The 21,349-nt window shown below is 39.6% G+C and overlaps 1 protein-coding gene across 1 annotated transcript in view; it reads left to right on the forward strand.

The window, feature by feature from the left end:
• Positions 1 to 795: 795 nt before the first annotated feature.
• nrip1b (nuclear receptor interacting protein 1b) overlaps positions 796 to 21,349 on the forward strand; it is a 65,397-nt gene continuing 44,843 nt past the window's right edge. Inside the window, exon 1 of the mRNA XM_086099066.1 lies at positions 796 to 1,110. The gene's annotated coding sequence lies outside the window, so the exon portion shown is untranslated. The remainder of the gene's footprint in view (positions 1,111 to 21,349) is intronic.

A 21,349-nucleotide genomic window follows, 5' to 3' on the forward strand; every position in this document is an offset into this window, starting at 1 on the left:
ACCACACCGGAAGTCGTGATCCACAGCGATTGCGTATTTCCGGACACAAAATGCGAAAGTGTGAAAAAGGTCTATAAAGTAATGTAGGGGTCACAAACCTTTTTGAAGCTGAGAGCTACTCCTTGGGTTGTGATAAAGGTGAAAGGCTAACAGGTTGAAACACATAGTTTGAAAATTTGCTTGAACTATGACTGCTATTATTATATGTTTTTATTAATGATAGTCATTAATGTGACATTATGCAAATTATTTGTCACAATTAGGAAAAAGACAATAGCTATGCAACACTATTTTCGTTCTCATAACAGTTTGAGGCTGGTTCTTCTTTAAATAAGTTGTGTAAAATAATCTAGTAATATAATTTAAAATAAATTATGTAAAAAAAAAGAAAAAAAAAAGAATAGAATATATTCACTAATCGAGAACTGACTTTTTTACATGGGTGATTTACCCTGTATTGTTTGTGTACTTTTATGTTGCATTTAATATTTTTATTTCTAATTCCTTAATCTAATAAAAATACATTCATGCATATTTCTTTGTTTTAATTATCGCATGTGATTATCGTCGTCACATCAGTTCACAAGAACCTGATGACGTCACTGATACACGAGTACAGTATGTCATATGCATTCTACCTAAAAACAAAAATACGTTGTGTGTGACGTTGAACTGCCTGTGCGAGGGTCATTGGGGACTAAAATGATCTAATAATCACTTCCACGTCGTTCATCCAACGTCTTTATTTCATTTTGATTGTTATGTGTGGGCGGTGAAGCGCGTATCCCTTTAAGGGTGGTGTCAAAGCAGCAGGCGGGGAGGAGGAGTGTGATTGTCCCCGCTCAGTGCTTGACAGAAGGGACACCGCGAATAAACAATTCCCACACACTGGCCACACGCAGTACACCTTTGGTCGGACTGTTGTGGCACAGTGGGGAAAAAGAGTCAATGGGGCATTTTTGGACTATGTTTTGATTTCGAAAGCCCGACTCGCCATTTTTTTGTCTCGTGCTCGGAGTGACGAAACAGATGCATGCCGTTTTCAATGGATTTGCCTACCCGTGTCGAATATTAATGCGCCACTCCGGCTGACTGGGCTGGACACCGCAGGTAGGAGATTTATACATACAGTTACAAACACATGGGGTGAAAATGTACACGGTTACCCAGAACGGACGCGGGGCGGACTGTTGTGCCTTGTTATAACGCATTTTATCGGGGGCAGGCGAGGTTGGTTGGGTGTCGTAAGGCGAGAGGCGCGTATGGATGTTGCACCGAAAATGCTGCATGTGATGAAGTATAAAGCCGCCGACTGACTGTGTCTGCATAGCCGAACAATAAACTAGTCCGGGGCCTTTTGTGTGTAAAATGTTAATGGTAAAAAAAAAAAAAACACACACAACAAAAACAAGTTGTGAATAAAGAATCGTTAACTTGAAAGCCACTGAAAAATGAAAGCAACGTACTGCTACTGTAAGGTTACTGTCACAAATTGATCATAGGGACTCTGAGCACCACCGTTGTGTTAACGTCAATGCTACCCCACAGAATGGTTTGTTATTTAGTCTTTGAATGTTACATTAGTAGGCTATGGGAAACGTTCAAAGCCAACAGAACAGTAAAGGCATTAGTTAGTAAGTTACTGTAGTTCATAACATCTCAGGCTGTCTCAATCATTGGATATAGAATGAACAATGTGAGGGAAATAAAAAATGCTTGTGTTAAACTAAAGAATTAGATTAGGTTTGTAATCAGAGATAGACTGATATGTTTTTTTAATGGCCGATGCGGATTATTAGTAGTCAAGGAGGCCAATAACCGATATTTGAAGCCGATATTTGTTTTCAGTAAAAATTGGGGAAAATATTGGCGTCACATAAATAAATTAATACAAATGCTATTTGTGACTTTGTTGTAATGTCTTAAAGCATTAATGCTTATTGAACAAATTTTCCGACTTTTAAAATTGAATACATTTTCAGTTTTTTAATCTTAGATTAAAAAAAATACAATTCAGGAAGTTACCAAGGTTATTACTCCGTCTTAAATAGTTAAATGGAAACTTAAAGAAGTAAATACCATAGCTCTGTTTTTTCCAAAATAAAAAAGATCAGAATCTTAAATTTTCACATTTCTTTGTTTTGATGTCAAACAAAAACAAAAGGTTCAGAAGTTTCCGCAGGATCAACAGCATCTCTTATGAAGTTAACTAAAAATTTAAATAAATAGTTCCTTGAGATTAAAATGGATTTAGCTGTACCTTTTATCGACCGTCAAGATTTTCAAAAAAGGCCGGCCGATACCGATGTTTGTCAAAATGCCTAATATCGCAGCCGATAATCGGTCAGTGGGTCTGTCCCTATTTGTAATGCACTAAATAGCAAGACTCAATGTCAATCAATGTTTCAGATTTCTTGTCTTGAAATACTTGTGTTAAACTAGAGGATTCAATTAGGGTTGTAATGTACTAAATAGCAAGACTCAGACTTTACACATTAATATGTTAGCTTAGATGTTTGTTTTGGTCTCAATCAATGTTTCATATATTTTTGTTTTTACATTACAGGTTACCACAGTGACAAGTGAGCATTTTTTAATATTACAGAATAAAAGTAATAATAATAATTAAAAAAAAAAGGCTTTTAAATTTAATCTACAAAGCCAGATTTTTGGCAGTTGTACTGCCTTTTAACTGGAGAAATGGAGAGAAAATTATGTTGGTTCTTTCTTGTGTTGATGAAGCATCCTGTAATGTTTGTGTCATCATGGCGTGATGCTTGAGTTCAAAGTTTTTTCGTTGTGTAAGTAAGTAGCAGCCTTTGACTGGCCTTTGCGTGGCGAGGTGTGTTTCCTTCAATGTCCTGTTGCTCCATTTGACTTTGGCAGAGAGCAGAGACAAAAGGTCATAAGCTGAGGTTTGCGACAAGTTACATTAAAGGAGGCAAAGTACATCTTGGTCTTAGGTTTGAAAAGGGCACATTTGAAAGCCTCCCAGCAGCAGCCTGCTGTTGCAATAAATGTTTACAAAGGAATTGTGTGTTCAGTTAATGCACCACCTTTCACAAACCTAATTTAGCATCAGTCAAGTTTAGAATAATGTAGAGAGGAGTCTTAACTTTTTTAAAGCTGTGTCTGGGGTTCTACCATTTAGCCTTCCTTTTGTTGAGCAGTTAAGCTGCTTAATTATTTGACCTGAACTTATACTTCAAAGTTGTTCAGTTTGCCCTTTGTAGTCACAAGAACCAAAAAACCTCCCCATTCAGAGGCAATCTTGCCAGTTTTACTTGTTATAGTGTTCTGTGGCCAGGTCTGTGTATAGTGTAGTTTGAATTGGCTTTAGTTGCCTGCTATTATCCTGCAAGTTGCTTTTGAGTGATGTGTATGGGGTATATGCCACGAAGGAGGCGGGACTTCTGACTTCCCGGTTTTCACACATCGGTTTGTTTCCGTTAACTGTTAGCGACATGTGGGCCGCGTCCCATTTCTTGCGCTTCCGCCTTTGTGCCCCTTCGAATGCGCGTTCTCTTCGACGGGTGCGAGTGTGTAGTGTGTCTGTCTGTCTCAGTTTTCCGAAGCATTTCAGAGGGTTGAGATGCCCTGCGCGCTCCCGCAGATGGATGGGAGCACGCAGTTTGGGGGGGGGGGGGGTGCAGGAGTCGGGGTGCGAGTGGTGGAGCGCCGCCATTAGTGGCCGGAAATGACGCTGATGTGTGAAACCCGGAAGTCGGAAGTGTCAAAGTGGTATCTACTCCATTAGCCTGCAACAGAAATGGGGCATTTCATTTGCTCAATGCAAATTCTTGGGAGGGTGCTGAATATTTACTTAATCATTTCCCATGACTTTTTGCAAGTGTTGTTTGTCATATTGTGATTTTTATTCGCCACACTTGTTTGCCAAGAAACGACTCTCCCACATAATACTTTCGATTTACACTATTCAAATTTCAACTTGCTTCAAAAATTCATGACTCCCAATGTATATATTGTCTGATTCCACATTACTCACAGTATTCGCACAATTTAACGTTAAATATAAACTTTTCCCCATTCATTTTCAATGGGACTGACATTTAACTTTTTCTAAGTACCACTTTCCACGCCCACTTCCATATATACAACTGATCATCACTGCCAGGAGTCTGATACTGCCCGGAAGCACTAGTAAAGTGCATTGTTCAGTAACCAGGAGGTTGCAGGTTCAAATCCCTCTTCCGACTGTACATTGCAAATATATCCATGGCCGTTATGCTAAGTATTATGCATGTATACCAACTGACCACCATATCAGGACAGTGAATTATAATTTCTCTGAAATGATTAAATCCCACCTTAGACAGATTGCAGTTCAAGGTTTCTTTTTATCCATTTGTCATTTAACTACAATTAAAGATTTTTAATTTTCACATATTTTATCTTTCAATTTACATCATAAGCACATACATTCAAATCTTAGCATTCAGCCAATAGCGTTCAGCTTTTCAGCATTCCCACACAATTTCTGCAGAAATTGCACTTTGTCTAGTTGGAAATGACATTTATAGTTATTTTGTAACAGCCATGAAATTCCAATACATTTCTTACACTGTAACAGTATATGCTTTCCACATTTGTACATCATACGTACCTCAGCAAGAGTTCAAATCCATTTTTTTCAAATGTCAGTCACAAGTGTAAGACACACACCCGAACATTTTTTGAGGGTTGATTACTGAGTCACTCTTTGGGTGTTGGTGGTGAGAGGGATTGGGGTGGGGGGGGGGGGGATTGATGCACAATCTTGTAGAACAAGTGTCAAGGCATTTACTGCACTTTTTTTTGATTTATTACAAACCTGGGAGCTGCCCAGTACGGTTTTGGCCACTAAACATTGTTCAAGGGCACTTTGACAGTAGATGTTAAGCAACAGAAGTGCATTCTCATCTTCTTAGAGCCCACCAGGGAATCACATCATAGGCCTTTTGACCTCAAGCTCATTTCTCTTAATTGTTTGGTCTTTATATTTGTAAGCAGTATGCATTGAGTCAGCTGATGTAAATGGCCATTTTATTGATGGTTTAATAACTGTATCCCGCTCCATAGCTGTTACTGTACTGAGATTTGTATCATAACAGATTCGTAGTGCTAATGTTTTAAATTTTTAGTTGAGTACACAAAACTGTCCCCAATCAGTCTTTGCAATTATGAACATTGAATGAAGAAAACTGTATCAATGCCCCTGCTTTATGGTAGTGTCTTTGGCAAATAATAATTTATAGTGCACTGATTGAGGATTAAAATATACACAAAAACAGCGCACATTCTTTGAATACCAGTTTTACTACAATACATTTTGAATGGTATTTTCCCTCTTGATAGTTAGATTTGACTTTTTCATCGTTGTGTTATTATTATTATTAAAGGTTGAATATTTTATGTTAAAATAAAATAATACAAAAATTATCAATAATTAATGATATTGACGGATATGCAACACTTATATCATGATACACTTTTTAGCCATATTACACAGCTTTAGGCGGTGTATTTTACTGCAAATTTTAGCTGCCAGTGTTAGCTTTCTAGCCACGGACTGGCTAGTTGCTACACCAGTTGTCACTTGTCAACAACAATATATACTATTTTGTGTATTGTTTGGACATTTTATATTAGTGATAAGCTTTTTTTTATGCTTGTGTGTCGTTTTTTTGTTTTGTTTTATTGTCTTAATATTAAACTGGTGGTTAAATGATTTTTAAAACTATATAGTCACTATTAATGTTAAAATATTTCTTAATGTATGGTCCGAAGTTTTTCCGTTGCTGTTTGTAAACACATTCAAAACTGACGCTCGAGGAAGCAGCCAACCAGGAACAAGCGTGAAAACTAGCCCACCAATCAGGAGCCAGTGTTCGCACAGCCGAATTTGCATATGCAGACAAGACAAGACACAAGACTCAAACTCCTAAAACTTCCGCGGGAACAGTCCACCAATCAGGAGCGGGCGTTCACACCGCGAAATTTGCATATGCCACTGATAGTAGCTTGCCTCTGTGGCTTGGCTGTAAGGGAAATGTTGAGTTTTTGTCCAGAAACATCCCGGACAGGCCAAAACAAATCCTTCGGACCATAACGTTCAGTGTTTCCTCTAGGATTTTGTTCAACAGCAGGAGCAGGCCAATTTTGGGTTGTGAAAAATTGTTAAGATTTTTTTTTCACATCGTGCCTTGAGTGGCGAGGCGCGACAGAAATTAATTCGTCAAGGGAACGGGGTCGGTGGTGACTCCAGAGCTCTACACTAACTTTTACACTAATTTGGTCACACCACACCGCACAGGATTTGGTTGCACCGTTTTTGGGGGAGTTGCAGCATGACCATATTTGCTGATGTACCGTCATCTCAATTTGCATACTGTAGGTTCATATTTTGTAAAGATTGACAGACTAAAGATATATTTACAAGATATTTTACTATAGCAAGAACTGTCTGCAACAAGCAGCGGCTGGTAAAACAAGTCAATTATTTTATATAACTTTAAAAGAAAACAATGAGGGGAAAAAAAGCTGTTCTTTTATGTGAACATTGTTTTGTTCAACACAGAGTATAGCGAAGCCTCCCAACCATCTTCCCCTTGGGAAAACCAAAGCTTCACAACCTCCCTAGCATCATAACCAATCAAATCAGTTTTTCCCAATCAGGTGTACATGAGCACATTGTCAGCACATTGGGGTGGGGGCAAACTGCTACGAAACACCGTGGACCGTAACAAGTCAAGTTAGAAGACACGCCACCATGCGCCTCGAGGGTCAATTTCAAAATAAAAGCCTACCAACCCTATTTGAATTCATTTGGACAGAATATTTACTATTAAAGGCTACCTTTATCAATATCCTGCGAACATGGAGGTCTCAGAAAGTGGGCGTGTGTTTAGTCCGCATAGGAGTTGCGGGGGTGGGTCCGCACCTTCACCTAATGACGTCATAGAGTGAGCACCCGCTTGTTTTCTCGGGTTGGGAGGGGCTGGTGCTTGGAGAGCAGAATGACCTAGGGGCGACTGGAGAAAAAAAACACTTTGGTGATGTTTTGGGTGAGGAATTAGCATTTTTACATGGCTAAATGCTCCAAAAAGTGTTTTTTTCACGTTACTTTCCCTTTAATTGGAAATTTGAAGGAGTGGTGGCTACCCATTTAGGAATGGTGGGGCGCCGCTGCTGAATTCATAGAACGCAATCGCTGACTTAAGCAGTGCTTGTAAAGTTTTATTATGCTGACAGTTTGACGCTGTAACAGATTGATTTAAAGTCCAGTGTCAGAGTTTGGAAAACTGAACAAATTGGAGGCTCACGAGTATCCTAGAATGGATTGGATTTTGACCATGTAGGTTCTACTGTACCTTATGCCTTGGTCAGACTACAAGAAAATAGCCCGATTTTGGCCGGACCGACGTGTCGCGGACAAACGGGGCATGTCGTGAACGATTTTGAGTTGCCTTGACATGTTCAACAATTGGTCACCTGTTGTCTGGGACGATTCACGACCATCACGACGAAAGTCTAGCATGTCAGAATTTTTGCTTGTCTTGTCGCACAATGTAACATACCCACGTCGTCGTCCTTTTGGTTCCGCAGCATTGACCAATAGCGAGAGGGAGCGAAATGTCAATCACACACTGACCAGCACGTTCTAGCTCTTTTTATTTATTTATATATTTAATATATTTATTTTTCCCCTGGATACCTCATGGGACTTGGCCAGACATGTGAACCCGAAAAGAAAAGAAAAAAAACGCCGCTGCGGCGCTGCTGCTTGAGCTCATATAGCGCACGCATTGTGCGCATTTGTTGCCATAATATGAGCATATCAAAAGTCACATTATTTTTGATTTTATGGACGGGAGCCATGCACCTCCCAACATTGCCATCGTCAGGCAACGGCGGAGACGAGAGAGAGGAGAAACGGCGACGTGTAGAGTAGCCTACAAAAAAATATTCTGTCGTTCTAATATTTTTTTTAAAGTATGATTTGGGCATAAGTAGGGATGGGAACATCTTTGGGACAGACATATACAGTATCTTTTTATAGAAGTCGGGCCGGGCTTTACTCCCCCACGAAGGGCAGTTCGGAGTGAATGCGCGTATCAAATGCACTGTACTAAAACAAGTAAAATACGAATAAATATTTAAGCAGTATAAATTACACAAATTATACAAACACAATATAATATTTCAGTGTTTGATAACTACCGAGCAGAGAGCGAGAGCAATGCGCTCATGTTTATGCAGAATGGCATGGCCGCACTTGTCCCGCGTGTTCCATTTATACAAACGCACCCTTCCTGACGCTTTTCTTGTTCCACTACCCCGACAACCAGTGCCGACGCGGTGCTTTTGGCATTACAGCACGCTATGATCGGGTGGTGTCTTGTCGGGTTCGGACTTGTAGTGTGACTACACGTCCGGTCCACGACACAGAACGAATTAATCGGGTAATCTGACAGCGCGACTGTCGTGAAATACAAAAAAGTCTCGTAGTTTGAGCTTGGCATTACAGCAACTGTGATGAAACTTGATTTAATCATATGACACATTCTCTTTTACAGTAATATTTGGCAATGCAAAAAAGAAAAAAAAAGTTATTCCGAGGTGAAATTATGGAATGTTGTGTCCCACTGCTTGTAAGATTGCATTGTAGCAAATACCTAATTTATGGCAGGATTAGCTCATTCACAAATGATCGTTCTGGCTCCTATTGGTGCTTCTGTCATGAACAGAAGGTGACCAAAGTCAATGGGACTCATTTTAATGACAAGGCAGGAACGGCTAAATGCATTTTTACAGCTATCGCTCTTGGATGCAGGCTGGGATGATGGCATGTGAGCTACACAGGGCAGGGTTCATCTGTTGAATGGCTTTTCAACCATCTGCAACCACCAAATCCCCATTCACCCTCACCGCCAACCCTGCTGCTTGCATGCTCCACCTTGGTCTTGGCGCACTGACAGGCTCCTCAATTATTTCCATATATTGATTGTGGATAATTGAAATTGTCTTTAATTATTCAAACTTTGCAGGAAAATGGCTCACTAAGGGTTGTTGCAAGAGTAGGAATGGTTTAAAATCTCCATGAGATTGTTTTTCGGTTACAGACTCAGGTGATTATAACAATTCTGAATAGGGATGTACCACTTTTTTTTCAGACTGATACCAGTAACAGTACTCAACTCTGGGTAGTCATTATACAATACCAATTTCCGCCCAAAAAACAAAATCATTTTAAAGAACGACCTATATATTCCAATAGTGCATTTTTCCTTAAAATTGTGTGAAATGTATGGAAATTTTCTATTCTTCAAATTCATAGTTCCTGGCAGTGGTGGGTATTTTACAAAAAGTTGTTATCATTTGTGAAGGCCTTGGGCATTCGTCCGTCATCGTGAACTAAACTAATCCTCACGCCGTCCGTCTATCAGCCCATCACATTATTTTAACCATGCTTCCGTCATCTTTCGTTGCCACTATTTTAGGACCAACAGACAGGTGAGCATTTTGGCAATAAAATTGGCATCCGTCAGTGATGGACTGACGGACAGCCTGTCAATCTTGACGAAATGCATTCTAAGTGACTCAACTCACCTTTTGGCATCTACACACAAAACCCCACTTTCGTCAATGCTTTGTCCATCATTTAAAAAAAGTTTCTCATCATTCGTCAGCAAACCGGGCGTCCGTTACTGACTGACGGAATGCGCACCTCTGGGTATCTGTATTTCCCCATCCCTACTTTTGATCATACTGGTTGGTGTGTTGCATTATAGTATTAACACAGCACAGATTCAGTTCCACCACCGATCTAGGATTTAGACGTCCAGGGTAGAAATTTATCATAATGTAACAAACAAGAAAAAGAAACATAGCAACAACAAACACAAAACGCAACATGAAAGGTTACACACGAGAAGAGGGGAATGATGGTGGTCTTGGGACTGGAGACAAAAGCTGACTTTATACTGTTACTATTGCGCTTACCAGAACTGTGTTCTCAATTTAAATTAATAGGTCGCTTCTTGATTAGCTACATTCCATTTAAAATCACAATCTACGGAGTCATGAATGGGGAGCCGTGGGCGTTCCCAAGACACATGAAGATTTTTGGTTGTAAATATTGAACATGTTCAATTTTAAGGTAAAGTGGCAAATCCAAGTCCAGAAAGTAAAAACCCTCATTGCTTAAAGTACTACGGCACGGTGCCGAATTTCCAGCGTAAGATATTTTTGGACAAGACCTTCCCTATATGTGTGTATTGCGTAAATGTGTCCGCGCCATAGCGAATCAAAAGATTGAATCCACCAAAAGTATAATGAGTAATTCCACCAATAGTATAAGTCAAATTAATAGCCACTAGCCAATCAGAGGAAGAGTAGGGTAGGTCTTGTATTGAAACAGCACAATGAGAAATCCAGATACACAACGCGCACATCTTAAAAAATGGAAGGGAAAATACTCAACATGGTGAGAACATATAAACAGTGTGGAATAACAAATGGCTGGACAGCCTCTTTCTCTCATTGGTGCCACAAATTGACGCAGCCAAGTGTTAGCTTCTGCAGCGTGTGCTCAAAGAAAAGTGTACATTAGGAGCGGAAAGAGAGTGTAAGTGCTAGTACGCCATGAAGTGGACCCCAGCTTACTTTTACTAGTACATAGCAAGTGATGTGCCCATGTAGTTACCCACAAAAAATGGCATCACTCGCTGCGGGAGCGCACACACATTGAGTGAAAGTGACATTACTAGTACGTTTGTTTTCATTTAAGAACATGAAAACACATTAAACTTTTGTTTTTTGATTTTCAGTTACAAAACAAGGTTTTGCAAAAAAGTGCTTGCATTCAACGATCAATAGCTGCGTGGAGAGAAGCAAAAGAAACACAAATACATCATTCACACTCCTCAGTAGATTTGCGATGCGTTCTACTTTACATACACATACATAAGTACATTAGCAGAACACATGCACATACATCCAAATCTGCCACCGTGGCTTCAGTAAATGACCGTATATGCGACTACAAAACGCATGTGCGCACGCATTCATTGCTGAGCACGACTATATGGTGAGCGGATTAGCTCACGGACACTGCACCCCAGCTCCCCGGAATAAAGTCACCGGTGCTTCTACTCAACCAGCTGGTAGACAAGCTGATTGAATAGGTAAACTAAACTAATAGGTAAGCTAAACTGACAGGTTTTTCACTTTTTGGACCTGGATTTGCCACCTCTTTATTCATGATTGTCACACATGACCTGTTTTGGACCCTATTATCAGGACAAGTTCACTCTTGCCACGTCTCAGACCATTAGATAATCTTACAGGATAATCTTATACATCATAAAATTCTAGCGTTTGTCATCCTTGGTCAGGAAGGGTCAAAACTTGGGACAGCAACAGACAGTTATCTTTACCAGGCCTAAACTGAAGGAAGAGCGCATGTAGGTCAAATTACCGAAGCAATAGGCCAACTAGACCTGTGCTTATCAATGAAGCAACTAGATGTGTTAGAAAAAATAGATTCGGGTATATATCGCGATATTACAGCGCGCAATTCTCGAATCGATTCAATATGCGGCCAAATCGATTTTTAAACATCAATTTTTTATGGGAATATTCAACAAAACGTCTTACTTAGGGTTAGAATTTACACATTAAGCATAGAAGAATGTTATATTAATGAAACATTAAGCCTTAATAATTTATTTCAGTGCTGTTCAAACATGAAACAGACTGCAACCTGTTTGTTAAATGCAGGAGCTCAGTTATAAGCCTGAATTTTCCGAAAAATACATTTTCATACAAATCTTACAGTGTACATGTACAAGTTTGCTGATTAGTATTTTCTAGATTTGAGTTTAAAAAATAGCAATAATCAATTTATAGATTCGTATCGGTATTAATCGGTATCGAATCGAATCGTGACCTATGAATCGTGATACGAATCGAATCACCAGGTACTAGGCAATTCACACCCCTGGAAGCAACAGTGGGAAACAAAATTCATATGAGCTGCTCAACTCGGAATCTTTGCTGTCCCTTTTTTAAAACCTTGAAGACTGATGAAATGTAGAATGGAGCAGTGGTGGGAGAGGAGCTGACTCCCTGGCTGGGCTGGTGTGGTCACAGCAGAGGAGTAGAGTAGGAGGAAAGTAGAAGTGACTACTGCTTCTCCTGTAGTGGAGCAGATGCCCTCCGGCTGTGGAGGTGCAGTAGGAAGGTTTCTCTACCAGTGTGATGAGTCTGCTGCAGTCAGACATGGGGAAGGTCTCTGTTGCCACAAGCAGGCTAATGTCACAGCTGTGAAATAGTGGGCAGGATGCAAGGGGAACAAGGACAGTGACTCATTCAGAAATAGGAGGGACAGTTGTGTTGCATCTGCTAAGAAGTACTGTTTTGTAGCATTTGAAGTATCAAGTCAGCAGTAATGCAGTAGTAGCTCCCGAGAAGCTTATGTGCCAAAAAGCCTTGTGATGAGTTATGCACCGTTTATGCTTAATGTTACATAAATGGCATGGTGTAAGAAGTCTTTGGTTGAAAGCTATAACAATGGGTCAACAGTCTCAAGAGACTGTGTCTTACTTTAACCAGTTTATGTGCCAGGAGTGAAGGGGAGAAGCTGGGGGCTAAGTGAAAATGCCACTCATTCCCGAAGAGTCCCTGGCCTCTTCAAGGTTAGTGGCTTGTCTTTGGAAGTTGAGGGATTGATGCATGAGGCTGTCTGGCGCTAAATTCAAAGTCCAAGGCTGTCACTGGAAACCGCCCCCTCCCTCACTTTGCAGGCTATCACAGAGCCCTGTCCTTCCCAACTTCTTAGCCGCCTGTCCTTTTGAGAACCTTGAGCAGCCTGTGCAAGGGCACAGTGTCTGGTGCAGTAAGCCGGTGCAGGGAGGGAGGCTTTACGTAACATTCTGTATGAAACACGGGTGTATGCCTTCCTTGATATGGAGTAGTGCAGTGCACAGCTTACAGCTAATGTACCCCTGCAACGTCACCCCAGGCAAGTATGGGTGTGTGGGGGTGGGATCTGGTTCGAGAAATCCCTGCAATTTAGTTCTTTCCTCGTTCTTTCTCTCTAAAATCTTTCATTTGAAATTACATTTTCCTGAGCAATTAACTAAAGAGAGTTTTCAGAATTTATGAATGATGTATATATTGTACTAGGCAGCAGGGAAGGAGGGGGTGAGATGGAGCGGGGATGCATATACATATAGGTGGCGAAGTTGCGCCTCCAGGATTTGTTTCCATTAAGCAAAATAGTGAAATTGGGTAAAATTCAGTCATCATAGCTTCTGCACGTAAGAGATACTTTGTAGTTTTAGTGATTAAAGTACAGAAACATTTCTGGGCTAAAACTCATTTTAATCCAGTGTTGTTTACAGTCCTTTTTCAAGTAGTTTGATGAAACCCTATCATATGCTTAACACCCCAAATCCTAGTATGTAGTGTGATGATATGAATTGTTTGCATGGATTAGCAACACACTATATATGCTTTTTAGTTGATCAAAATGTAATTGAAATTTGCTACATTGTGACCCCGACTGTAATGACATGTTTGGTCATATGATTAATTTGGTTGTTACTAACATATCTATGAGATTAATTTTACAAAAATAATTTCCAGTTTAATACAGTTTGTAAAAACCTTATTTGTACGTACGCTGCCATTGTTGTTTACGTCGCAATGCATTCAGTACATAGTGACGTAGAATGGCCACTTGCTCTCTGCCCCAGCAATGTGAAACGGGTATAAAGAAAGTGAGGTAAGCTTTGTAGTGTTCCTAAAGAAACATGTGATCGGGAGAGTCACCCTCCCCCACGCCGTGCTTTCAAGCAAGGGCCTCTCGAGAGCTCTCCCGTGGCTCAGGAAGTAGAGCCGGTCGTCCAGTAACCAGAAGGTTGGCTGTTCGATCCCCGCTCTCCCCAAGTCATCTGTCGTTGTGCCCTAGGGCAAGACAGTTCAAACACATTGCCTACAGTGCCACTCACACTGTTGTTTGAAAGGTGTGAGCAAATGTTTGGTGGTGGTCGGGGGCCGTAGGCGCACACTGGCAGCCGCGCTTCTGTCAGCCTGCCCCAGGGCAGCTGTGGCTACTTTAGTAGCTTACCGCCACCAGAGTGTGAATGTGTGAGTTACGGGTGTTCCTTTTCGTACCTTATACGATATTACTGATGTATTTTTCTGGGTGATTAAAACATTTCAATATTGCAAAATTGACGTGATGATGTAATGCGTAACATCATACGTCTTCGTGTCCATTTGGACGTACGTACATCGTTCGCTGCTGCATAAAAACAATGTCAAAGCGTGTGAGCCAGTTCTGTTGCGTCTTCGGCAAAGTGGGAGCGAGCTACCTTTGTCGTGTGGAGGCTGTTCGGTTACAAGAGGTCAGATATGATGCAAAAATAGAATTGTTTGCAAATTGTGCGGCAAACTGTTGCCGTTAAAGTTAAGAGGAAGCGCAGGCTAACGACCCACGAGGGTCATGGAAACGGCTTGTGTTGTTTGGCGGGAACAAAAGTTCATTACTGGAGCACTCTTGATTAGACGCACTTCTTTTGAAAAAAAAACAAAAAAAGCAGATGGTGGTTGGATAACACTGAAGCGGTCCCGTATTGTTTGGCCAAGATAAAGGTCCGCTGTGTTTATTTTACCGTGACCGGTAACTCGCCATCTAGTTGACTGGCTGGCTGCTACAGTGAATCCCCCCTACAACACTAGGATCAACCGCACAGGTGAAAATAATGGACTTTCTTGACTCATGCAATTTGCCACTGACTTCTGAAGGTTCGTGTTTTCTTTGTATTTGCTAAGTAAATGTACTTTATGTGCTTTAAGCAGTTGTGTTACAATTAGACCTCACAGGGTAAACACTACCTGGCCTGTTTTTATTTCCATTTAATTCCATTACGGTTGCTGTTTTTATTTCCATTTGATTCCATTACGGTTGCTATTTTTATTTCCATTTGATTCCATTACGGTTGCTATATTTGCACTTTGTTTACATTTAAATTGTGAAAAAAAAGGTGGCTTAAATATTGTGCTGCAATAAAAGTGCTATTATTCCAAAGCACCAATCACCAATCTATTGTTCAGAAATTGTTACCAACATCATCACCGCAAATTTCTTTGAAATATCGTGATATACCTTTTAGGCCATATCACCCACCCCTAGTGTGAGTGAATAACGTATCCATTGTAAAGCGTCTTTAAGTGTCTAGAAAAGCGCTATATAAATCAGATGCATTATTCGAGTGTTTCCTTGTTTTCCGCTGGGGGTAGGTTCCAAAAAATACCCAATAAATGAAAGCCGCAAAGTAGTTTAGCTTTGTTTTGCATTTATTATACATTTTTTTAAGGCTCTGAAACCCCTCACCACACAGCTTCTACACTTTTCTTATTCATGTATCCATTGTTAAGTGTCTAGAAAAGCGCTATATAAATCTGATGCATTATTCAAGTACCTAATAAATGAAATCCGTGAAGTAGTTAGCCTTATGTTTTACGTTTATTATAAATGTTTTAAGGCTCTAAACCCCCTCACCACACAGTTTATACACTTTTCTCATTGAGGCATTACATTTTCTCACATTTCTCTCTTGTTTAAACATTCCCAATGTTCAAACCTTTATACATTTTACAAAATTAGATACATTAATGTAAAAAAATAATAATAATCAAGCAAAATTGCACTAAAACAATCCTGGATACAGCGAGGCCGCGAAAAATGAACTACGTTATAGCAAAGGAACACTATTATTATTATTACTCTGAAGAGTGACCCTTGAATTGCTCTACAATTCTTCCCTTTTATAAACCACTAGTCTACTTATAAATCCATTAGCGAGGTGACCATATTCAGGTTGTCCGTTCTAGAGCACAGTAATCAGACCGAAAAGTGAGTTTGGAAGTACAGCTTTCTCCTTAAATGTGTTTAAAAAAATAATAATTTCTAAGACGGAAATGGTGAGCACAGTGCTGATGACTTGAGGCGGCAGTATGACCTATTACTTAAGCAAAATGGACTGGTGACCAGAAGATTGCTGGCTCATACCCCACTCACCCTCTGCCCTTGAGCAAAGGCAATTAACCTTGGATTCCTCCAGTAAATATCCAGCTGTAGAAAGGGAAAGATGTGCAAGAGTGATCATTGTGTAAGTCACTTTGAATGAAAGTGTCTACTAAGCAGGAAGATTAAAACAGATAATCAAATTAGAGCTTATGATTTCAAGCAATGAAAGCAGAAATGTGAACATGTATACCACAATCACCCCTCTACCCTCTCCACTGTCTAATTATGCTTTTTCACACTCACATGTACTGACTTTATCTTTGCATTATGGCTAGTGTGTGACCTTGACCTGATTCTTGAGGCTTTTTAAGTAACTATCCAGAAGGAGAGCCAATCATGTGGCACCCTTCACTGCTTTAAGCTCTCCTTGACCTTGTATGCATATACGGATGAATGGGGTGGAGACCCTTGTGATGGGCAGGTTTGCAGCTGTCAGTCAATTGAGTAATCAGTCCCAAGGTCAAAAAGGGTTCAGGTCATGCCAGACTTACCATTGTGTCTCCAACAATCCCCGCCCTTCTGCTTAATTGGGGAATTCCAGGCTGCAAATGTCTTAACTAAAGTGATTAACTGAGTAGGTTATTCTTCATCTTTATCATTCTCAATCACTAATAATGTCACGAAAAGTTTGTTTCATGTCCATAATGATGCATAGGGTGAGCTGTCTCTTTTAACTGACTTGCGTAATTTGTTGTCTGCACACGCTGCCTACGGCTGCTCGGCAGTTTAAAAACCCGGCTGACCAACTGTGTCATTCTGGAGTATGCGACTGTCTCAGTTTGAGAGTATTTTAAAGCTTGTACAATTAACATGTCTGACACTTTTATATTTACCATGAAACTGACTAAATCAGAATCTGTCTAAATGTGATTGCAAATGCCCATCACTTTTTGAATACAGCACCATCGTTTAAATCAAAACCGTATTTCCGGTTCAAATTGTTTTTTGTTATACCCCTCAATCGCAAATTTAAAATGCCAAAATACATTTTCTTTGACATTAAGATTAAAACACGGAGCTTGCGGCAGCCTATTAATATGCCTATTAAAATAGAGACTTACCTGCGTGACTCATGAGGGTCCTTCTGCAATGAACGAAACATCAATTAATTTTAAACAAATCAACCTAATCTTACTATTTTCACTCATTTGTAGATAATAGTAAATAATTCTAAAGAATATATAGTTATGGTTTTTATTTTTTATTTTTTTATTTTTTTATTTTTATTAACTATGCTGGGTCTGGTGAAATCCTTTTCGGTCAATCATGTTGGTAAAGCAGTCTTACGGTAAGAAACAAATGTAAAGAAAAATTAGGCATCCATAATCCAATCAAATCCCAGTTTTCTGAAATTTAATGAAATGAAATGTTGAGGTTGTTAAAGATTCCTTATATTGTTCAGTAAAAGTGTCACTCAGTGGGTTATAAAACGAAATATAATAGAGGGATACTTGTATAATGGGTTTGTGATCTCCGAGTTGTACACACCTATACAGGCAAAGAGGAACTGTCACACTTTTATAGCTGTGTTTACACGTTTGGGACCATTACTGGCATAGAAGCCAGACAAATGTGGTTTATTCAGGGCCTTTTTCATACTAATCCACCTTTTCTCCCATTCACAGTTGACCTTGGTGCTTATGAGGAGGCAGGGCTTGACCTACATCAACCCCTTTAACTGGAACTAGAAACCCAACCAGCCTCTAGTGAATAAATAGACCAGGCACCTTTTCTATATATTTTTTTCATATAGTCCTTTTCTTAGTTGCCTGGTCTTTTCTAGTTTTTATTTTTTGTTGTTGAGAAAAATAGAACACTAGGCTCCATCACTCGTCTCAGAGGCAACAACACGTCTGTGTGCACCAGGTCACCATTTGCACGCATAGGCTTAACGCTGTGCAGGTGAGATTTTAGCGTCAGGTCAGACTTCCTCTGGGTTTTAAAGCAGCATGTCAAACTGTTGCTAATGCAAATCAGTACACACGGAAATGTGTGTACTTACTAACAATTGGTGGAATAAAAGCCCTTAAATAGGCAACCTGTACGACACTACTATAGTGCTCACATAAGGCAGGCTAATATTCAGAATACTCAGTAATTGTGTGCCGTGCTATGATTATAAAGGATGTAAACAGTGATCATTTAAAAAAAGAGGTTGCATATTTTGCATAGCAGTCCTTGAGTAGAATTGTGCAGTTTGTCTCTTTTAAAAATAATGGGTAATCTAAAGGGGGATAATTAATTGTCACTCAAGTACAGATCTAGCACCTTAACAAAAGCTAAACAGTGGTTGCTAGGCAACAACTAAGGCCCCATTGAGTGATGATGCCTGGTAGGCTGGTACATTAATATTTTAAATGAGCAGTCAAAGGTGTGTGCTGATTAGTAATTACACAAAGGGTTTAAGAGAGAATCCGCACAGTTAAAAAGATGTGGATTTTGTGGATTATAGTGTTGCAATATTCCCATTTTGTGTTTGAAAGGTGTTGTCATAAGAACGTGCCATTTGAAGAGATCCGTGTTGCTGTATGGAGGGATTACAAAAGTAATGCATGAGAAAGTGCAAGGGAGTGTAGAGTTTGCATGAGAGTGAGCTGTGTGTGATCAGATATATATCATAAACTGACCAAACCCACACAGAGGCATTCAAAAGGGAGTCAGTGTCATGCTACCAAGCCAGGACTGGCCCTGGCTCAACTTGTCTCATAACATCTCTTCTTGCCAAGAAGCTTATAATTTGTCCCTCTGGGATGACATGTTGCACTTTAATGGGTATTTAATGACTGCAAAAAGCAGTGTACAGTACTCTATGCATTTAAATAAGGCAGAGGATCTCTTTCACCATTCTGAGTAGCAGAATGCGATGTAGAATTGTAATTAAAAATAGCTTTAAAAATATATATAATATCCAGAATATTTTATAAAAGATAAAAATATTGTTATTGATACAATTTCATTGGAGGTGTGTGTGGGTGTGTGTGTGTGTGTATATACATATATATATATATATATATATATGAAATCTGAATTGAACCATACAGTATTTACTTCCTTGAACCACCTCAAACTCAAAATGTAAAAGTCTTGTTCTAACAAGACACCCTGCATCCAGTCGGTTTTATCAATGATAGTTTTGGAAGGAACACTTCATCAAGATAGGTCTTGTTTGGATGTAGAAAAATCAAGGAGAAAAAACTCTGGAGATCTTTCGTAAGCAAATTATGTTTTCACATTCATGGATTTGGCACAGATGATATGCAAAGAGGTAATTGCAGTTGAATACGAATCTGTATCATTCTGTCTAAACCACACTTGAACTTGGTACAGTAAATAACCTGACCTGAATAAAGTCAGGCAAATCTCGGATGAAGCTGTCTAAATTTAGCAAACAGCAAATTGTGTGTCAGAGAAATTGAAACGTGAAAAGATCCTTTACTTAAAAGCGTATGCAGCTGGGGGCTTTGAGCTTGTCAGGTCTGACTGCAGTAATCAAATGCTATTACTGGAGACTGTGAGGGCCAAAGAGGAACTCAAAGGCAGAGGCAGTACTTCAGAGACTCCTGCGCTGTACTGCAAGGCTTATATGTGCATGTTTTTGAAGTGTGAGGCTGGGCGTGCAATGAGACCTCAGTGCTCAGCTTGGGGCATATAATCTATGGTTCATTTGCAGCTTTTCTCCCAATTATGACAAACCGTTCACAAGTCGTAGGTTCTGCTGCTGACCCAGTTCTGAGTGGCTGCGTCTAGCGACAAGGCCCTGCCTCCCCATCAGGCCCTGCTCCTCGTCTGACGATAACACCACCACCCTCTGCCTCTGTGAACTGTAAGAGGAAAAAAAAATAGGTCACCCTGACCCACTTTTTTTCCCCCTCCCCTCCCTAAGATCGTGTTAGGAGTTCTGAGCATGATCGAGGGAGACAGTACAAGCGAGAGGAAGCGAGGAAGACAAAGAAAGAACAGGAGTTTGAAAGGCAGGCTTCTAGATACTTTGTCGATGTGTTCTTGTGGTCTTTGGAATAGCTCTGACCCTTATCAGCTGGCCTGCTGTATTTTTGAAATCCCTCCCACACCCTTAATACAACAACTGCTGCTGAGGTTGAAAACCAATCTCATTAAAAAATTATTTAACATATAAATAAGTAGCAGAAAAATTAAAGATTTAAAAGAAGAAACCTTCATCATTAGTCACGGTTTACATGTTCAAAAGGGAGGAAGAAGAAGTTGAAAACGTATCTAGTCCTACCCCTTATTCTTTGTATGTTTTGACTTATTGCATTATTGATACATAATAGGTTAATATATTTCAATGAAAGAAAACATTTATAAACCTGCTCATGTACACAACTGCACTTTGACATGTGCATTTGCCAGCAGCATATGTACATGAAATTCATAGGCATACACCATAATGCATTTATAAATCATATCGTCATACTCACATATACAATTTTCATTACACTCATACTGATACATCTTTAAAAAATTATTATTTCTGCAATTTTACCAGCTCATGTCTGATTTAAGTAATTTTCTTGAACTTTGCTTTTGAATTTTTTTTTTTAACTCAGCAAGTAACTCTTGTCTTTTCAGGTCAGTTCCAAAATTATTCCACAAATGAACACGTTTTACAGAAACATAGCCTTACAACACCATATTTGTTCTTGTTTAGATTTTTTTGTAGACACTTGTACACCTTATGTCATAAGCACTTAATTTCAAACAGCTTCTGAGTACCGTGGCAGAGTACGGTCAATTGTTGTTTGCTTTGTACATTATTTGTGCTATTTTAAACTCAACTATAGTTTTACATACACTGTGCAAAAACACACGTTTCATTTTTTGCCTCACTTTCTGAAGTCAAACAGGTTAAACCTCTCCTGTTCCAGGTCAGCCAGCATCACCAAAATTATTTAATTTTATTAAATGCCACAATAATGAGAGAGTGAATTTCTTAGAGAATTTTATATTATTTTCTTTAAGGTAAAAAATGTACATACATTTCCTTAGTATTGCGTAGCATTTCCTTTGAACTACACGACTTGGTCAAAAGTTTACATCCACAAAAAGGGCTATGTCTTTAAAGAACTTGGGTAAGCCCAAATGATGAGATCATTGCTTTGGAAGCTCCTGATAGGTTAACTGACATGTGAGTTAATTGACGACACACCTGGGGATGTATTTAAGGCCACACCTCAAACACTCTGCTTCATTGTTTGCAATCATGGGAAAATCAAAATAAATTGACTGGGA

The sequence above is a fragment of the Leptonotus elevatus genome, chromosome 16, assembly GCF_054856555.1.
Source record: "Leptonotus elevatus isolate MCC_2025b chromosome 16, RoL_Lele_1.0, whole genome shotgun sequence".
NCBI classification, from domain to species: Eukaryota; Metazoa; Chordata; class Actinopteri; order Syngnathiformes; family Syngnathidae; genus Leptonotus; species Leptonotus elevatus.